We start from the raw sequence: 19222 nt of genomic DNA, 5'->3' as shown, positions 1-19222 counted from the left end.
TGTTTTGCCTTAGAAATGGTAAGACTTGGGAGCAAGCAGGGGATGGGGGTGGGGGACTGGGGAGAAGAAAGGGGTCCTCCCTGTGAGCTCCCAGAGATCTTCAGGAGCATCTCCTAGCTTCAAGATCTTGGAGACTTGGGGTATACAGAGCAAAGAGATGGTCTAAGACTCACACTGGGGAAGATGAGAGGCAGGACAGAGACTCTGTATGGAAGTAACAGAAGTTGGGGGAGCACTTTGTACTTCCACAGGCAGAGGGAACGGAGGATTTGTAAACTAGAAGACCAAAAAGGCAAGAAATGCACGGTTGACCCTAAGGAAAGAAAACAGCATTTGGAAATTGGAGAAATGGAGGCACAATCCAAAGGGGCTGGGGAGATGGATTCAGACATGTCTGGTCAAGGCCACAAGGACCTCTTGAAGATGGTTGTCCGACATTGCTTAACCACAACCTGTGGCTGGAAATACTTCTTACACAGTCACCCAGCATCCATGTGCAGAGAGTCACCTGTGCACATGCATGCAAACACACAGACACATATAGAAAGAAGAAAAATAGAAGCGACGGGCTGGGAATTGGGGTGCTTATAGTAATTTTATCTGGATCTTATGGGACATGATGGCCCTGGTGACATGCGCATTTTGTTCACAAGAACACCAAGAATGCACTCAGAGTCACCCGACCTCCCCGCTTCCTCAGCCTCCATCATGGGGCTGTGTCTCTGTGTTTGGTTTTGTAACTGTGTGTCTTGCATCTGTTATCTAGGGGTCCGGGGGAACTCTGCCTATGAGACTGTCTTATGTCCCTGTGTCTGTCTGTTGCTGTGTACCCCTGCAGGCCACAGAGAAAGAAACATACCAACCTGTGTGCAGGTTTCCAGAATCCTTTCTTCGTGTTTCCTGGATCCTCTGTGTCTTGGGTCTATGAGAAGCCTGGACAGAATCCTGGCTTCACTCTGGAATCAGAAAACCTCAGAGCTGGAAAAGCCCTTGGAAATAATTGGGTTCAAGCACCTCCTTTAGAAACGGGGGAAACAGGATGCATAGTACAGGAAGACAGATGCTGTGAGGAAGGAGAAAGAGTCAGAGAGTCAGAGGTTCTAGAACTGTGCCATCCAACACAGCAGCGCTGGTCATCAATGCCTCCTGAACATTAGAAATGCGAGAAGTCCAAACTGAGATGTGTTGTAAGTGTAAAGTACATTGCCGATTTCAAAGACATGAAAAAAAATCATATGAAAAAAGAACATAAAATTGTTCAATAATGCTTATACTGATTGCATATTTAAGTGATTATGGATACAGCGGGCTAAAAATATATTACTAAAATTAATTTCACCTGTTTATTTTTACATTTTTTAATGTAACTGCCAGAATTAAATTATGTATGCAGGTCCCATTTCTGACTTGCTTTATATTTTCATAGGACACACGACTTGGAATCTTGTATGAGACATTTAGCTTCTCTAAGCCTCAACTTTCCCAACTGTAAAATGGGTATAATGATGCCTATCTCTTGGGATTGTTGTGAGGATTATTTGAGAGAATATATGAAAATACTTTTAAATCATAAGAGCTATTCAGATGAAGGTGTGGGAGGTACTCAGATTTTAGCCAAGAGAACAAAGGTGAAGGATTTAATAATTTGACCTTCCCCAAACAACCATAAAGCCAGCCCTGAGGGTAGGCAGGATTGTGACCACTAATCACCATGGTTTTGGTGCTGGAGAGTAACCCACTCTGCCCCAACCCTGTCCCAACCCTGTAGATTTATTACCCAAACCAATCCTTTCAAAAGCCCAGGCAGCCTCGTTCTTGCTCAGCAACTGGCTTATGAGCCAAACCACATCATCCTCACCAACCACAAGTCTCAGCCACCCCTCCAGCCTCCTCTGGTCCAGCAGCTGTATCCTTTCAAGGTAGCAAGAAGCTTTCTTCCCCAGAGCATCTATCCTTAAAAGGACCACTCCACATTTGAGTGAGATTTCCCAACTGTGTTTTTTCTCTGCTCTTTTGCCAGAGACCCAGGGCACTGAGAACTCCAAAAACAGAGAGATGGCCCCAAATTCGGCCTTGCAGGGAGGGATCAGTCCCTTCCTGAGACCATCACCCAGGGCTATCCCTGTTGCAATGGTGGTCTCGTAACAATCGCTTACAAACCTGGTTAGGCAAGTTGCTTTTGCGTGATGGGGCTATCTTGAGTAAATAGCATCCTATGTCCCCTGCCGGTCACTTGCTCAAGACATTGCTGGACATTGCATTAGAGTCACTGACACACAGAGTTTTGAAAATGAAAACAGGCCCTCTGGCTTCTGATCAGATAGCATTTAACTCATTCATGATTGCGCCAGGATTTCCCAAGGCTCCGGGGCCACAGAATGGATATTGCCACAGCGCGAACAGAGGTTGATGGGGACAGTTGGAGCCTCAGGCCACTTACAGGAGGAGGCTTCCAAAGACGAGCAGGCCACCAGGGGTCTGCATCACCTTGACCCTAATAACCCCCACATGGGCCTCTTCTGGGGCTCTTTAGCAAGTTGGCTAAACCTGGGGGCCAGGTTCAACCCCCAGGGGTTTGGGGGAGTAAGTTTTTGCCCCTTATTTTGGGGACTTGTCCCGATGATAGATAGAGCTCCTGAGTTGAAAGAGATGGACAAGATGTATCCTAGCCACCTATTGCAATGTAACAAATCAGGCCAAAACATCAGGGCTTAAAACAATGACTGTGACTTCTCATAGTTCTGTTGGTCGGCTAGACAGTTCCTCTGCTGGTTTTGTCGGGGCCATTGGAAGGTCAGTTGGCATGGAAGGTCCAAGATGGCCTCACTCATGAGTCTGGTAGATGGTCCTGGCTGTTGCTGGGGGCACCCCAGTCCTTCTGCATGTGTCCTGTCATCTTTCAGTTGGTGAACTTCTGGCTGCCTTATGTGGGGTCTCGGGAGAGCATCCCAAGGGGCAAAGGTGAAAGCCACAGAGCATCTGGATGCCTCGGTTCCAGAACTCACACAACCTCACTTCCACCACGTGCTGCCGGTCTAAGCAACTCCCCAGAATCAGCTCAGGTTCTAGGAATCAAGAAATAGATTCTTCCTCTTTACAGCAGTTGCTGAAACACATGTTTTTCAAATCTAGCACAAGGTGAGAAAATATAAATGGCTCCATGGAAAAACTTCCTTACTATTAGAAAATAATTTGGCCAAGGTGTACTTTCTTGAATCAGAACTCCAGACACCTAGACTGAAGAGAACTTCCCTCTGATCTGTGAGTGTGTGTACAAAGGTAAGTCGCCGGCTCCCACGAAGTCAGACTGAGGGCAGACTTTCTCAGCCCTGGCTGAGTATAAAAGTCCCTTGAGAGGCAAATCCCAAACTCCTGGACCTCCACCCCCACCCCAAGACCTACTGAATAGGAACTGTGATTGGGGGTGGGGCAGCAGAGGATTAGGCCCAGTGAGCTGCATTCTCAAAAATTCTCCCAGTAATTCTGATCCACAGTCATGGTTAAGAAGCACTGAATTAGCTAACAAGTTTAAGGGCAAAAAGATCAAGGCAGGAACTTGAGAAATATGGGCAATGAGCCCATTGTTTATAGAGAAGCTTCTCTTTAATCCAACCTAATAGGTCACTGGGCTTCCCCAGTGGCTCAGCAGTAAAGAATCCACCTGCAATGCAGGAGACGCAGGCTCAATCCCTGGGTCAGGAATATCCCCTGGAGGAGGAAATGGCTGCTGCTACTGCTGCTGCTACTACTGCTAAGTAGCTTCAGTCATGTCTGACCCCAGAGACAGGATCCCACCAGGCTCCGCCCTCCCTAGGATTCTCCAGGCAAGAACCCTGGAGTGGGTTGCCATTGGAGGAAATGGCAACCCACTCCAATATTCTTGCTAGGAAAATCCCACTGACAGAGGAGCCTGGAGGGCTATAATCCATGGGGTCACAAAGAGTTGGACACGACTGAAGTGACTGAGAAGGCAGGCAGGCAACAGGTCACTGGTGGGGCTACTGGATTCTAACACTGGAGTCTAGAGTAAACAGGACTAGGTCCCTGCCCCCAAATTAGAGCCCCCATGCTCTGCCCCAAGCCCCATTCTGTAGCCCTTTCATGCATTAATTCATTCAACCTCTACAACACCATGAGGTGGGTACCCTCATGGGCCCCAGTTTACAGAGAAACTGAGGCTCAGAGTAGTAATGTCGTTTGAACCCAGTCACACAGCCAGTAAAGAGGTAAAGTTGAAATTCACCAGGCCACTTGGCTTCAGAGTCCATACACTTAGCCTTTAGACCACCCGCCTCACTCACAGCTAACCATCGAAGCTAGGAGGCCATGAGCACTCCAGGCAAAGAAAGGAAGGGGCCAGGAGGTAGGGGTCTCTGCTTTCTCTGGTTCTCCGGCCCTTTACTTTTTGGTGTTTATTTATTTAAGTTTTTTAGCTGCTCAGGTCTCAGTTTCGGCACGCAGGATCTTCTCTGTGTCCCTCAGGATCTTTTATTTCAACACCCAGGGCTTCTCTCTAGTCGTGGGGATTGGGCTTAGTTGCCCTGCGGCATGTGGGATCTTAGTTCCCCTGCACTGGAAGGCAGATTCTTAACCATGGGACCCTCATGGAAGTCCCTGCTGGCCCTTTTTTAACCAGCGGCTCTCAGCTCAGCTCAGGTTGTACATTAGAACCACCTGGGGAACTCATACACTAGGGATGTCTTGCCCCCAGAGATCGTATCCACTTACTCTCCGTGGGACCCAGTCATGGAAGTTTTTTAAAAACTCCCAGAGGGAACTCTTGGACTCAGCCAGAGCTGAGAACAGAAGGTCCGCAGCTGGGAAAAAATCCCCCATCTCAGCCGTGAGGATGGTGGCCCCTGTGTTGGGAACACGTGTGACCACCATATCTCATCAACTTCTGAGAAATCAGACAAGCTCAAGCCAAGAGGGGCCCTCCTAATAGACTAGACACTGGCTAGTCTGTCCTGGCTAGCCCCTGCCTGGACTGAGCACTGGCAACCCATGGGTGGCCTGGAAATGATCCTGACACTCCACCCAGACATTCTGATTGGGTTGGTCTGGGACAGGGTGGGTCATCTTTATACCCATCCCCTAAATTGATTCTAACGTGTAGCTGGTTTGGAACTACTGATCCAGCCCTAGATATTCAGTTAACCAATGAAGAAAACCAGGCTCAGAGAGAAGTGACTTGCCCAAGGTCATACAGCACGCTTGCTCCAGAGGTCAGCCTAGAGTCCGAACGCCTAGCCAGCACTATTTCTATGCTGTAATGCATAGAGTTTGCAAAAGTATTTCACATAAGTTACCTAGTCAGTCTATACACTGCAACACTGGGTTGCTTCCTGTCCCCATCCTCTCATCTCACAAAAGGTGAAACCAGGGCCCAGAGGAGGAAAGTGACCTGCCCAAAGTCGCACAGTGACAGAAACCAGCTAGGAACTCAGGTGTCCTGACTGCAGGTCGGGGACATGGCCACTCCTCTAGATGCCCACGGCTGGTCATCTGACAGCTAAGCTCCACCAGCCCATGGGATTCTCCTGAGCCTCCACACCATGAGCTGAGTTTGGACACACACACACACCCAGCTCCAGGATAGGCTGCGCAGGAATCTCCTGGTGGAAGTTGCCAGACACACTGGTAGTTTTACTCAATGATGATCCCTTACCCACTGTTCCAGGACACAACGAGCTTTCCTGTTTACAACACATATTTGCATCTATTGTCTCTTAGGTGCATTCAGGACAATCCCTATTCTACCAAACTGCAGACTGCAGCTCAGGGATCTTTCAAGACTTTGCCCCGGAATCAAAGCCAGACCTGGATCTAGAACCAGTTCCATGCTCCATCCACCTGCAGCCAGTCTCCAGAGTCTGGGCTTGGGACCTCCTGTGCTGTGCTTCGGGGAAGTGTTTTCTGCCTGCCTGGACAGAGGGACAGAAGTCAGGATGGAGGTAGGGTGGGGCAGGAATGGCACAGGGCAGGGGCTCTGGTTTGATCATTTCTGATTTCAGGTTGCTGCTGCTAAGTCATTCAGTCGTGTCCGACTCTTAGCGACCCCATGGACTGCAGCCTACCAGGCTCCTCCATCCATGGGATTTTCCAGGCAAGAGTATTAGAATAGGGTGTCATTGCCTTCTCCGGGTTTCAGGTTATCTGTTGTCAAAATATAGATGTTCCCCAAAGTGGTAGATGCAGAAAACAGACCTCACTTCTCACTTTAGACAAAACCCAAAACAGGTGATTTCTACCTTTCTTCTCATTTGATCGTTTGAGGATGAGGAATATTAAAACCCGCTTTCTCCCCGTCCACATCTCCTGACAATGACTGGACATAGGGGGCCAGGCCTTCAGGAAGGGCCCAGGATGGGTGATCATTTATTTTACTTATATGCACTGATGTGACCGTACCCTAAGTGTTCTGAAATTAACTCATTTCAATATTCAAACTAGCTCAAGAAAAGGCCAGTGCTATGATCCCCACTTTAGAGATTAGGAAATAAGGTACTGAGAGGTTCTCTGAGTTGCGCAACAGCACACAGCTAGGAAGAAGAGGAGGCAGGGTTTGACCCCAAGCAACCTGGGTGGCGCTAGTAGAAAAGAACCCTCCTGCCGATGCAGGATTCCTGAGTTGGGAAGATCCCCTGGAGGAGGGCATGGCAACCCACTCCAGTATTCTTGCCTAGAGACTTCCCATGGACAGAGGAACCTGGTGGGTTACGGTCCATGGAGTTGCAAAGAGTAGGACAAGACTGAAGCGACTTAGCATGCAAGCACAGCCTAGCTGCATATCCTTAACAGACTATGGTTTACTGTGTAACACCGTTCTGGGATTCTGGGTTAAGACAGTCCCTCCAGGAAGGTTCTAAGAGCAGCGCAGAACAAGACCTCACACCCAGCTACTGAAGACAGAGTGTGGACTCCACATTTTCAGAGTAGGGGTCAGAGAACACACACCCAGATGTGTGGGTGCCCATTGCAGACCCTGGCCACACCCTCCACCCTCCTTCTCACGAGCACTGCTGTGATTAGAATCTGCAGCTCCTGTGGTTGGTGTAATAATTCCCTTTGTACAGGATGGAACATTGAGCTGGGAGAGGATATAAGTGACTTACTCACAGCCACAAGGGCTTCTCTGGTAGCTCGGTGATAAAGAATCCTCCTACTAATGCAGGAGCTTCAGGAGATGCGGGTTTGATCCCTGGGTCAGGAAGATCCCCTGGAGAAGGAAATGGCAACCTACTCCAGTATTCTTGCCAGGGAAAGCGTATGGACTCAGGAGCCTGGTGGGCTTCTGTCCATGGGGTTACAAAGAACTGGACATGACTTAGCAACTAAACAACAGCAAAGCCACAAAGCTAATAAGTGGCAAACCTTGGAATCTCACCCCCAGGTTCTGCCCCTCACTTCATTTGGCTCTTTCCAAGATCCCTCAAAAGGATTCAGCAGAAACTGTGATCGCCATTATGAAAAGGCTAAGGTGCAAAATTATATGATCTGTATGTAATTCCAGGCTTCTTAGCTGCTGAAAGTGTCCTCTTCTGCCTCCCGCTTCCACCATTGGTCTGTGTGTATTGTTGCCATTTTAGTAACCTGTGTCCGGGATATAGAAACACATGTTAACCTGCTTGGTGTGCTGCTGCTAAGTCACTTCAGTCATGACTGACTCTGTGCGACCCCATAGACGGCAGCCCACCAGGCTCCCCCGTCCCTGGGATTCTCCAGGCAAGAACACTGGAGTGGCTTGCCATTTCCTTCTCCAATGCATGGAAGTGAAAAGTGAAATTGAAGTCGCTCAGTCGTGTCCGACCCTCAGCGACCCCATGGACTGCAGCCTTCCAGGCTTCTCAGCAAATGGCCCCATTGACCCTTGGTCTTAAAGAGAACAGGTCCAGTCTTGCCTGGCAGCTTGGTTATGGACTGAGAGCCCCTCCTGGCTCTCTTCAGATGTCCAGAGGGCCAGTTCCACCCTCGTAGATGCATGGTAGGACCAGTTACCAAGGGAGGAGGCAGGGTTCATTGGAACAGAGGGCCATGTTCCAAAGGGGCCAGAGGCCAGCAATGCCAAGCCTGATGTTCAGAGTAATCACAGCAGCTAACGTGTTCAATATTATGTGCCAGGTGTCCCTGTAAGAGTGTTAAGCCTGGCATCACCTGGACTGTGGGCTCTACAGACTCTTAGATGTTGGCTGCCCTCAGAAGCAGTGGGACCTGAGGATCACCTGTCACTGCAGCCGGGAGGGCACTTGGCTATGGCTGGAGGGTCTGCCGGGGTCCACCCCCAGCCCCGAGATCCTGGGCCCTGCCCCCCATGCACCCTTTCCCAATTTCCATTTTGCAATCACCTGATCGCAAACATCCCAGTAACCATCCGCAGCCTGAGAACACATCCTCCTGACCCTTTTCTATACCCCCCAGGGATATGCGGGAGGAGAAGCCTCAGCTATCAGTCAGGAGGCCAAGAGATGCCACTGGGTCCTCGCCAGATGCCTGAGCACCAGCCACACTCTCAAAGCATCTTGACCAGCCCCAAACTCAGTGAAGAAAGGGAATCAGTAGAGAAGAAACTGAGCAGCAGTCTTAGCAATGTCTTGTTCGAGGTGCCTCCAAGGTGTCTTAAGTGAAACAGTAACCAAACAACAAATCAATTAAGAAATGGGCAGAGGACTTGTACAGACATCTATCCAAAGAAATCATCCAAACAGTCCACAGGGATGTGAAAAGATGCTCAACGTTACTAACCAGGGAAATGCAAATGAAATCACAATGAAATACCATCTCACAACTGTCAGAATGGTTGTTCTGAAAAAGACAAGAGATGACGGATGCTGGTGAGCCGGAAAGGGGACCCTCGTGTAGTACTGGTGGAAATGTACATTGGTGCAGCCAGTATAAAAAACAGCATGGTGCTTCCTCAAGAAACTAAAAACAGAATTGCCATATGAGTTAGCAATTCTTCTGCTGAGTGTATGTCCAAAGGAAATGAAATCATTAACTTGAGAAGAGTTATCTGCACCCCATTTTCATAAAATTAAATTTTTTCAGCATAAAATTATGCTGCAGCATTATTTACAGCAAGCAATTGAAACAGCCTAAGTGTCCCTCAGTGGGCGTCCCGGGTGGCTTGAATGGTAAGGAATCTGCCTGCAATGAGGGAGACCTGGGTTCGATCTGTGAGTTGGGAAGATCCCCTAGAAGAGGGCATGGCAACCCACCCCACTATTCCTGCCTGGAGAATCCCATGGACAGAGAAGCCTGGCGAGCTATATAGTCCTTGGGGTTGCAGAGTCGGACATGACTGAAGCAACTGAGCACAAGTAGATAGAAGTTGCTATTAAATCAATATAGCATTTTATAATCAATGAGAATGGGAAATAGAGCCTACGCTTTTGTCCCCTTCAGAACCAGAAATAGTCAAGCCAAGCTCAATAGTGAAACCAGACTCACCCTTCCATGGTATCAAATACCCTGCAAGGACTTGTCCTCAGCAGCATTTCTTTTTTCTTTTCCGTACTTCCAGGGGGTGGCATTTCCCTCCAGACCTGGGAGGTGTACCTTTTGATCATTATCGAGCCATCTGTCAGCACCACTCTACCTGGCTCCGGAGTTTCTCCTTCCCAGAGGGCCCATCTCTCCTTGAGTGGCCCCACCAGGATCATCCTGGAGATGCAGACCGTCACAGGGAAAGCAGCTGTGAGGATCAGCCACTCCAGGAACTGGCTCAGACACCCCAGTTTTCCCAGAGAGAGCATCTGTGAGCACGCCAAGGGCTGGGTCCCACAAAGCCTGCCTTCCCTGCAGGGACTCCCAAGGCCTCAGCGTATCTCCCATCTCCCAGTGAAGCAATCTACATAATGAGCCACATTAATATCGAGGCGACCTGAGGCCACTTGTCTCAACCTGGAGCCCAGGTGCTGTCGCAACGAGCACATAAATGATTATTCAGCTCCCTTCCAACCAGCTGAGCAAAGATTAATGGGGTCTCATTCTGGGATGGCTGCCTAGCACCCTACTTCCCTGGGCTGGACTCTGTCCCCAGAACAGGTTTTTCAGGAAAACTGACCCCTATGCACCACAAGGGTACTCTTCTGACATGGCAGCTGAAATGCCAAAACAGCCCCAGGGAGTCTGTACCTCACTCTGGCTCTGGATATTCTTTGAAAGGCTGTTTTCTTAAGCAACATCCTTTGAGCCTTTTTGTATGGGCAAGACACCCTCCAGGCTACTGCAATGCTCTAAGGAAGACCCTCTGACCTCCACTCCAATGTCCTACCATTTCATAAAAGAAAACACATCTAACTGAAAAGATGAATGAGGTGGGTGGGGAGTAGGGCTAGCCTCTACAATGACTGAGCACAGAGGGAAATACCACCCCTAAAGGTATCACTCCCCTCATTTGAAAGGCTTCCCTAGAGGCTCAGTGGTCAAGAATCCACCTGCAAGTGCAGGAGACTCGGGTTTGATCCCTGGTCCAGGAAGATCCCACATGCCACAGAGCAATTAAGCCCAGGAGCCACAACCACTGAAGCCCTCCTGTGCCCTAGAGCCTGTGCTCTGCAACGAGAGAAGCCACTGCAGTGAGAAGCCCGCTCACTGCCACTAGAGAATAGACCCTGTCTGTGGCAATTAGAGAAAAGCCCATGCAGCAACAAAGACCCAGCACAGCCAAAAATAAAATAAATAATTAAAAAAAAAAAAAAAAAGAACCAGGACAGGAATTCTCTAATAATTCTCCACGTGGCCTAAGGAGATTTACTCTCCCTCTCTGAACTTTTAATCCTGGGCAAATCCAGGACTAGCTAAGTCCTAGCTTCATTATTCCACCAGTGTCAGTACAGGCGGGTCTGCCTCCATTGCCCAGGTGTTACCCAGGCTTAGTGGGTAACAAGAATTATGTGGATAAAGGTGCCACAGCTGGCTGGCTCTGCACTGAGGAGGGAAGATGGGAGGCCATACAACTGTCACCAGCAATGACGGACCTTCAAGGGAAGACAGGGATTGGAAGGGAGGCAGTGGGGGATGCAGGGTACATTTTATAGACAACAGAAAAGGCTCAGAGGTGGAGAAACAGGCAAGGTAAACTGAGGTTATGGTGAGAACATGGAAGGGACTCTCAGACTGGTGGCTCTGCCAAACTCCCAGAACCTTCCTTTCCAGAATTTTCCATCCCCTAAGAGATGAAGCTGCATTGCTCAACTATTGTGCTCAGTTTCTCATGGGTGTTCCAAGTCCGTTCCCAGAGATGGTATCAGCATGGGTCGTGGATTACCATATGAATTGACTTTGAGTCTGGAAGGGTTAGCTGAATACCTACTCATTGGTACCCAGCAGCACACATCTCGCCACGACCTTTTCACTTTTGAAGCCCATCCAAATGCTACCTCCATCATGGCTGCACCCTGCATAAGGAATAACTCTGTGTGCAAATCCAGGCTCAACCTTTTAGGAGCTATGTGCCCTTATGCAAGCTATAAACCTCAGTTTCCCAACCTGTAAAATAGGAAGTAACGCTAGCACCTATCACAAAGGTTCCCTGGGAGACTTAAATAAGTCTAACACGGGTATAGTCTCTAGAACACCACTTTCCCTTAACATACAATAAATACTGCGTTGATGTTAGGGATGGCCGGTGACAGTGTGTAGCTCTCCTTTATTCCCTCCTCTGGGAATTCCCTGTATCAGCACAACGCCTTTGCCAGGAGGTGCCCAGGAGAGAAGTGCTGAGTAATTGACATGACTTGGACTGGAAAACCTGAGACAACATTGCACAGAGGCTCCTGCGTGGGCTTCAAGTCCCACAGCCTGTGTTTGAATTCCAGCCCTGCTACTTGACTTCAGCAAGTTACTTAACCTCAGGAGAGAAGGCTTCCTGGAGGAGGTGATGTCTGCATCTTGCAACATATGGAGGAGTCAGCAAAGGGGAGGAGATGGGAGAAGAATGGACAGTCAAGGCAGGATCAGAGGAACAAAGAGAGCCCTTGAAATATATAAAAGAGATATGTTGACAGGTGAGGCTAAAAAATAGAGCTCAGGTGACTGAAATCTTGATGGCCAGGCTGGTAAGAATTGGGGATTTTATCCAGAAAGCAATGAGGACTTGTTGAAGGGTTATAAACGAGAGAACCACATGATCAGGTTTACAATTTTGGAAGCTCTACTCATCTGTCCTCATAAACATCCTAAACTTCCTTGAGCTCCTATCTCCAAGAGGGAGTCTGCAGAAGGTTAAGGGCACCTCACAGCCACGCAAGGCCCATTTCCTTTATATCACCATGTTTTGAGCCCCTTCCTTTAACTCCACGCTATGATTTAACAAAGTTACTTTATCTCTCTGAACCACAATTTCCTCATCTACAGTGTAAAGTAACAGCAGTCTGTAGTTGGACTCTTGTAAGAGTGAACCTGGGATTCCATCTGTAAATGCCTAGTCCAGCACCTGGCCCATTAGACAGGCACAGTAAAGGAGCTGCCCTTCCCTCTCCTTTTTCTGAGATGCATTCTTCTTGTTCCGGGCTGAAAATCAACAATTTCTAACAATTCTAACAAATTCTAACAAATTCTAACAAAAGCAACATGTTCTTTGATCGATTGATTAGATGTTTGGTATTTTCCACAACAAAGGTCCGTCTAGTCAAGGCTATGGTTTTTCCAGTAGTCATGTATGGATGTGAGAGTTGGACTATAAAGAAAGCTGACTGCCGAAGGACTGATGCTTTTGAACTGTGGTGTTGGGAGAAGACTCTTGAGGGTCCCTTGGACTGAAAGGAGATCCAACCAGTCAATCCTAAAGGAAATCAGCCCTGAATATTCATTGGAAGAACTGATGTTGAAGCTGAAACTCCAATACTTTGGCCACCTGATGTAAAGAACTGACTCATTGGAAAAGACCCTGATGCTGGGAAAGATGGAAGGCAGGAGGAGAAGGGAACAACAGAGGATGAGATGGTTGGATGGCATCACCGTCTCAATGGACGTGAGTTTTAGTAAACTCCAGGAGTTGGTGATGGACAGGGAGGCCTGGTGTGCTGCAGTCCATGGGGTCACAAAGAGTCGGACACAACTGAGCAACTGAACTGAACTGAACTGATTTTCCACAATCGTAGTTTTGATTATCCATGAGCAACTCTGGGGCTTCCCAGGTGGCACTAGTGATGAAGAACATGCTTCCCAATGCAGGAGACATAAGACACGTCGGTTCAAACCCTGGGACAGGAAAATCCCTTGGAGGAGGGCATGGCAACACACTCCAGTATTCTTGCCTGGAGAATCCTGTGGACAGAGGAGCCTGGCAGGCTACAGTTCATAGGGTTGCAAAGAGTTGGACATGACTGAAGCAACTTAGCATGCACACAGGCATGAGCAGCTCTGAAGGCCTCTAACATGGTAGTGACTCTTAATTTAGCTGGAGTCTCGAATTAGAATTACAGAAGCATAAAGATGGCAAGAAGGGCAAGTCATTTAGCAAATGAATCTGACTGTATTAGTCAGGTAAAGACTGGGCTGCTCTAACAAAGAGGTCCAAAAATGCAATGGCTTAAACAATATGGAGAATTCTCTTTCATGAAACAGCCCTGAGGTGAGCTGTCCAGGTCATCAAGGGGGCTCTGCTCCATATAGTCATTCAGGAACTCAGACTCGCATGTCCTTTTGCTCCACCATCCCCCAGACTAGAATATTGTTGCTGTCTGCCTGGTCCAAATTGAGTCACCATCACACCTAGGTTCCAGTTGTCAGAGTAAAGAAGGGCTTTGTCCAGTTACCCAAGTCTCAGACCCACACGTGGCACACATCACTTCTACTGGAGCACTCAGGCTCTTGTGTGTGTGTGCTCAGTGACACAGTCGGGGCCGACTCTTTGCAACCCCATGGACTGTAAACCGCCAGGCTCCTCTGTCCATGGAATTTTCCAGGCCAGAATACTGGAGTAGGTCATCATTTCCTTCTCCAGAGGATCTTCCCGACCCAGGGATCGAACCTGTATCTCCTATTTTGGCAGGTGGATTCTCTACCATGTACTACCTGGGGAGCCCACACTCAGGTTGGCCACATCTAACTGCTGAGAAGGTTGGGAAATGCAGTTTAGCTGACCACCTACAAGCCCAGCTACGATCCTAACAACAGGACACATGGAAGAATGGATTCTGGAAGCCAGCTCATCAACCTGCCTCCCTGGCTGACCATCAAGCATCTGTGGGATATGGGACTTTGTTGTAAGTCACCATAGGTGCTTCACAGACACATACTGCTCCCCCAATACTGCGGTTTACAATCTGGGGGAGCTGATAAGCCATTAGACAGGATACTGTCTCTCCATGTCAGCTACAGACCTTCCATTCCTTGTTTTTATAACCCAGGCCAAATTCACAATTATTTTATATTCTTGGCCCCTGTAGGCATTTGAGTCTGGGCCCTTGTTCTTTAATATTAATTGTAATGCTTATTATTGAGGCTGAGATAATACTATCAAGATGTTATGACAGAGATTCATACCACCCATCATGTCACTTATAGGGCTGTGTTACGTGCCATATCCTTTCATTCCGGTCGGCTTGCTGCTCACCACAACCAGTGTTCTTCTCTTCACCCTGAGCACACAGCTAGACTACATTTCCCAGCCTCCCCTGCAGCCAGGTGTGGCCATGGGACTGAGTCCTCTTCAGTGTAACATGAATAGAGACATTACTCAGGCCTGGCCCGTAAGACCTGCATGTACTCTTTAACTTCTGGTTGAAGGGATGGCTAAAATGACCTCCAGGGTGACCTTAGGAGCACATTGGTTTTCCCAGATGATTACATAGAGAACAGCCAGCACCAACTTGAAACCTGTAATATGAACCAAAAACCCTTTGTTAAACCATGTACGTTTGGGGCCTATTTGTCACCGCAGTTAGCCCATCCTAACCAGTACACTCCATTTTATAAGTGTAGCAATGGGCACACAGAAAGGTCAAGACATCTGTTTAGTGTCACAAAGATAATGTGGAATGCAGGGGTTCAGACCCACCTGTGTTCCAGATAACTCTTGTGCCTTATCTTTTAGCCAGGTTTGTTGAGGTATTAGTTACACGCAACAAAACTGATCTTTCTTAAGAGTACAGTTTCATGACTTTTGATAAATGCAGTCATATACCCATTAACGCAATCAAGATACAGAACATTTCTGTCATTCCCAAAAGGTCTCCTGTGCTTTTTGGCAGTCAGTCTCCTTCTATTTATTCCCTCTTTCCCCAGCCCTTGGCAACCATTCATCTGATTTCTGTCTCTGTACTTTTGGGATCACAGAGTATGTGGCCTTTCAAGCCTGGCTTCTTTCGCTAAGCATAATGATTCTCATATTTGCCCACGTTGTCCCGCTATTATTCCTTCACTGAGTAGTATCCCAGTGCATGGAGGTACTCACTATTATTCCTTCACTGAGTAGTATCCCAGTGCATGGAGGTACCACAATTTGTTTACCAGCTGATGAAGATCTGGGTTTTTTCCAGGTCAGGGCTGTTCCAAGTACAGTTGCTATGAATATTCACATACAGGTGTACGTGTGGACTTAGATTTTCATTTCTCTGCGGACTGATGGGTCAGAGAGAAAGTATATGTTTACCTTCATAAGAAACTGCCAAAGTATTTTCCAAAGTGATTTCCCAGATTTTTACAAATATGACGCTGAAAGTGAAAAATGAAGCCCTTGTTTCAACCACAACATGATCCAAAGCAAAAACTTTAATAACCAGGAAGACAGTGCGGAAATGTGTCCAAAGACATCAAAACAATGAAGAGCTGTATGCCACTTACCTCCCAGGAGCCCAAGACACTGTGGTTCCAGAGGCAGCCCAACTAATGGAGGATGAGCATCCCCAGGAGAAACAAGCTTGACCCCTGGCCCGTCAAGTTGGTCTGGCCATGAAGTTGACCACAGAGATCAAGGTCACACTGGTGTTCACCAAGGATGCTATCAAGGTCAATAAGTGTGAGGTCAAACACACTGTAGAGAAGCTCTACTACCTTGACCAGCCACAGCCAACACTCTGACCAGCTCTTATAGTGAGAAAACAGTGTGCATTTAATCCCTGCCTATAGCACTTTGGATGCTGAAAAAAAAAAATTGTGATCATCTAATCGGAGTTTGGTTGGCTAATTCTAATTATAATATGCTTTTTTTTTAAACTATCTTAAAAATAAAAAACATTTACTCCATTTTGCATTCTCACCAGCAATGTGCAAGAATTCCAGTTGCTCCAAATTTTTACCAGCAGCTGGCATTGTCAGTCTTTTGAACTTTAGTCATCCCAGTGTCTGTATATTAATATTTCACTTTGGTTTTAATTGACATTTTGCTGATGGCTAACAGTGCAGAGCATCTTTTCATGGACCTCCTAGCCATTTGTACATATTCTTTGGTAAAGTGTTTATAAAAAAAATAATCTTTTGTCCATTTCTTAATTAGATTGTTTTCATCACAAATATCTTCTCCCAGATTGTGCCTTATCATCTCATTTCCTTAATAGTGTCTTTCAAAGGGCATACATTTTCATTTTGATGAAGTAGAATTTATCATTTTTTTCTATTTTGGTTTGTGTTTTCTGTGCTGTCAGTTTTTTTATATGATTTAAAATTGTGTTTAGGCCTCATCCAGAGAACTTTCTCTCCAAGATGAAATTGGATGTTTTTAGAAGGCTAAATGTACACATCAGATTTACTTGGGGCACAGGAGTAGGGAGGGAGTAACTTGACTTTTCATTTGGTGTGTTGTGACTTTTGGAAACTTGTGCTTATGGCACTAATCACCCAGTGAGAAAGAAAAAATAATAGGGTAATTTGAAAAGGCAGGTCAGAAATTTTGTGAGCATTAGATTCTCTTAGCAGAAGCCTGATTAAGGAGGTAAAAGAGGATGGAGTCTTGCTAAATGAGCAGAACACAAAAACAAGGCCCATGGGCCTGGCACAAATTATCTGAAACCTGCAGGCATGTCTCTAACCCACAACCTGCACTTGACCAGAAGAAAATGATTTCTCCTGCTCAACGAGGCTCCCTTCTGGAAGGGCCATTTATTCCCTTCCACGCTAGGCGGACTTTAATAAGCAAAGCACACAACTTCTTGCAAACAGCCCAGGCAGGAGGATTAGCTCGTTATTTCCCCTGCTATTACAACCAGTCAGATGATTCTGGAACAATTTGAGAGCCAGTGTAGCAGGAGGGGCCAACAGTAGATCACAGATTTCCCATGGCTCTCGCAGTGTCCTACTGGCTGCAGAGCCCACTGGAGCCAGCCCAAGGAATTTTGGGGTTGACATTATGTGGCTGCCAAGCCTACAACTGCTGACCCGGGCTAATTTGAGACGGCATCCGTGCTTGCTGCTGTGTTATAGGTTCATTCCATAGCCATTCCCATCAGGGCTTGTCCAAAAAAATTGCACAGAAGGTCACATGGTCTAGACTCATTGAAAGTAAAAGGCTATTTGTCTAAATCTGGATTTTTAAAGAAAGAGACACACTAGGTAATAAAAAATAGAGTCCCTGAACTTTGATGTTGGAAGGCTAGAGTTAGACTTGACAGATTTACTAGCTGTGTGACCAAGAGCAATGTATTCCACCTCCCTGGTCCTCAGTTTGCTGTTTAGTCGTTAAGTTGTGTCCAACTCTTTGCAAAATCTATGGCTATAGCCCCCAAGGCTCCTTTGTTCATGGGATTTCCCAAATAAGAATGCTGGAGTAGGTTGTCCTTTCCTTCTCGAGGGTATCTTCTTGATCCAGGGATCAAATCCACGTCTCCTGCATCGCAGGCAGACTGTTTTACTGCTAACCACCTGGGAAGCCTCAGTCTCCTCACCTATAAAACAGGAATTGATGACATCACAAAGAGTACATGTAATGATGCAAAAGTGGCCAGCTCAGTTAGCCTCTGGCCCACAGTGAGCTCTTAGTAAATACGAGTCCCCTCGCTGCCCCTCTCTCTTCTTTCCCCTACAGATAGTTGGAGAGCAAGTCAGTGAAATAAACAGCTAGAGTTAATATTCAGCCCCCTCAAATGTTAAGTTGGAGCAGCCACTATGGAAAGTAGTATTGATATTCCTTTAAAAGCTAAAGATAGAGCTACTATATGATCCAGCAATCCCACTCCTGGGCATATATCTAGAAAAGACAAAAACTCTAATTCCAAAAACTACATGCATCCCAGTGTTCATAGCAGTACTGTCTACAATAGCCAAGATATGCGTGCGTGCTCAGTCACTTCAGTCGTGTCCGACTCTCTGAGACCCCAAGGACCATGGCCTGCCAGGCTCCTCTGTCCATGGGATTCTCCAGGCAAGAATACTGGAGTGGGTTGCCATTTCCTTCTCCAGTGATAAAGATGAAATGAGTGAAGTGAAGTCACTCAGTCGTGTCCGACTCTTGGCGACCCCGTGGACTGTAGTCTGCCAGGCTCCTCTGTCCATGGAAGCAACCTGAATGTCCACCAACTGACAAATTAAGATGTGGTGTGTATACACATTGGACTACTACTCTGCTGTAAAAAGAATGAAAATATTGCCATTTGCAGCAACATGGATGAACCTAGAGCTTAACATACTTAGTAAAGTAAATCAGACATAGAAAGGCAAATAAATATTGCGTGTGGAATCTTAAAAAGTGATAAAAAATGAACTTATTTACAAAACAGAAATAGACTCACAGACATAGAAAGCAAATTTATGGTTACCAAAGGGGAAAAGAAGGAGGGGGAGGGATAAATTAGGAGTTTAGGAATTAACTGATACAAACTACTATATTTAAAATATAGGTAAACAACAAGAATTTACTGTATAACCCAGGGGAAAATATTTGATATCTTGCAATAATAGTAATAAAATAAATCTGAAAAAAATAAAAGTAATAAAGTAATCTGAAAATATGTATATATGTGTAAATAACTGGATCATTTTGCTGTGTACCTGACACTAACACAATACTGTAAATCAACTAGACTTCAATTTAAAAAGTTTTTTAAATCTCATCCCCTTCATAGTTGTGAACATGGACATATTGTATGACCTCTATGTGTCTCAGCTTTCAGATTTTTAAAGAGAGTTCTGAAGGGAGAAACCTGGGCTGGAAATATTGATCTGGGCAACATCAACAGTGAAAGCAGAAGCAGCTGCTTAAGAGAAGCAGAGTGAAGTCAGAACAGGGATTACACGAGCCCTCCAGGGTCAGCTGGAGTGTAGAGTGAAAGTGGAAGGAAACAAG

The 19222-nt window shown here is 46.7% G+C and overlaps 1 long non-coding RNA gene across 1 annotated transcript; it reads left to right on the top strand.

The window, feature by feature from the left end:
* The first annotated feature begins 3122 nt into the window (after positions 1-3122).
* Positions 3123-10643, top strand: LOC147359609 (uncharacterized). The gene is made up of 3 exons (XR_015141347.1): positions 3123-3279; positions 5734-5954; positions 9521-10643. It is a non-coding gene; the product is annotated as an uncharacterized LOC147359609 (long non-coding RNA).
* The last annotated feature ends 8579 nt before the right edge of the window (positions 10644-19222 follow it).

This window comes from Bos grunniens, chromosome 14 (assembly GCF_055505025.1).
Source record: "Bos grunniens cultivar Pamir isolate PY7600 chromosome 14, Bosgru_T2T1.0, whole genome shotgun sequence".
NCBI classification, from domain to species: domain Eukaryota; kingdom Metazoa; phylum Chordata; class Mammalia; order Artiodactyla; family Bovidae; genus Bos; species Bos grunniens.
The sequence above is the reverse complement of the archived record's forward strand: the minus strand, read 5'-3'. Positions and strand labels throughout refer to the sequence as shown.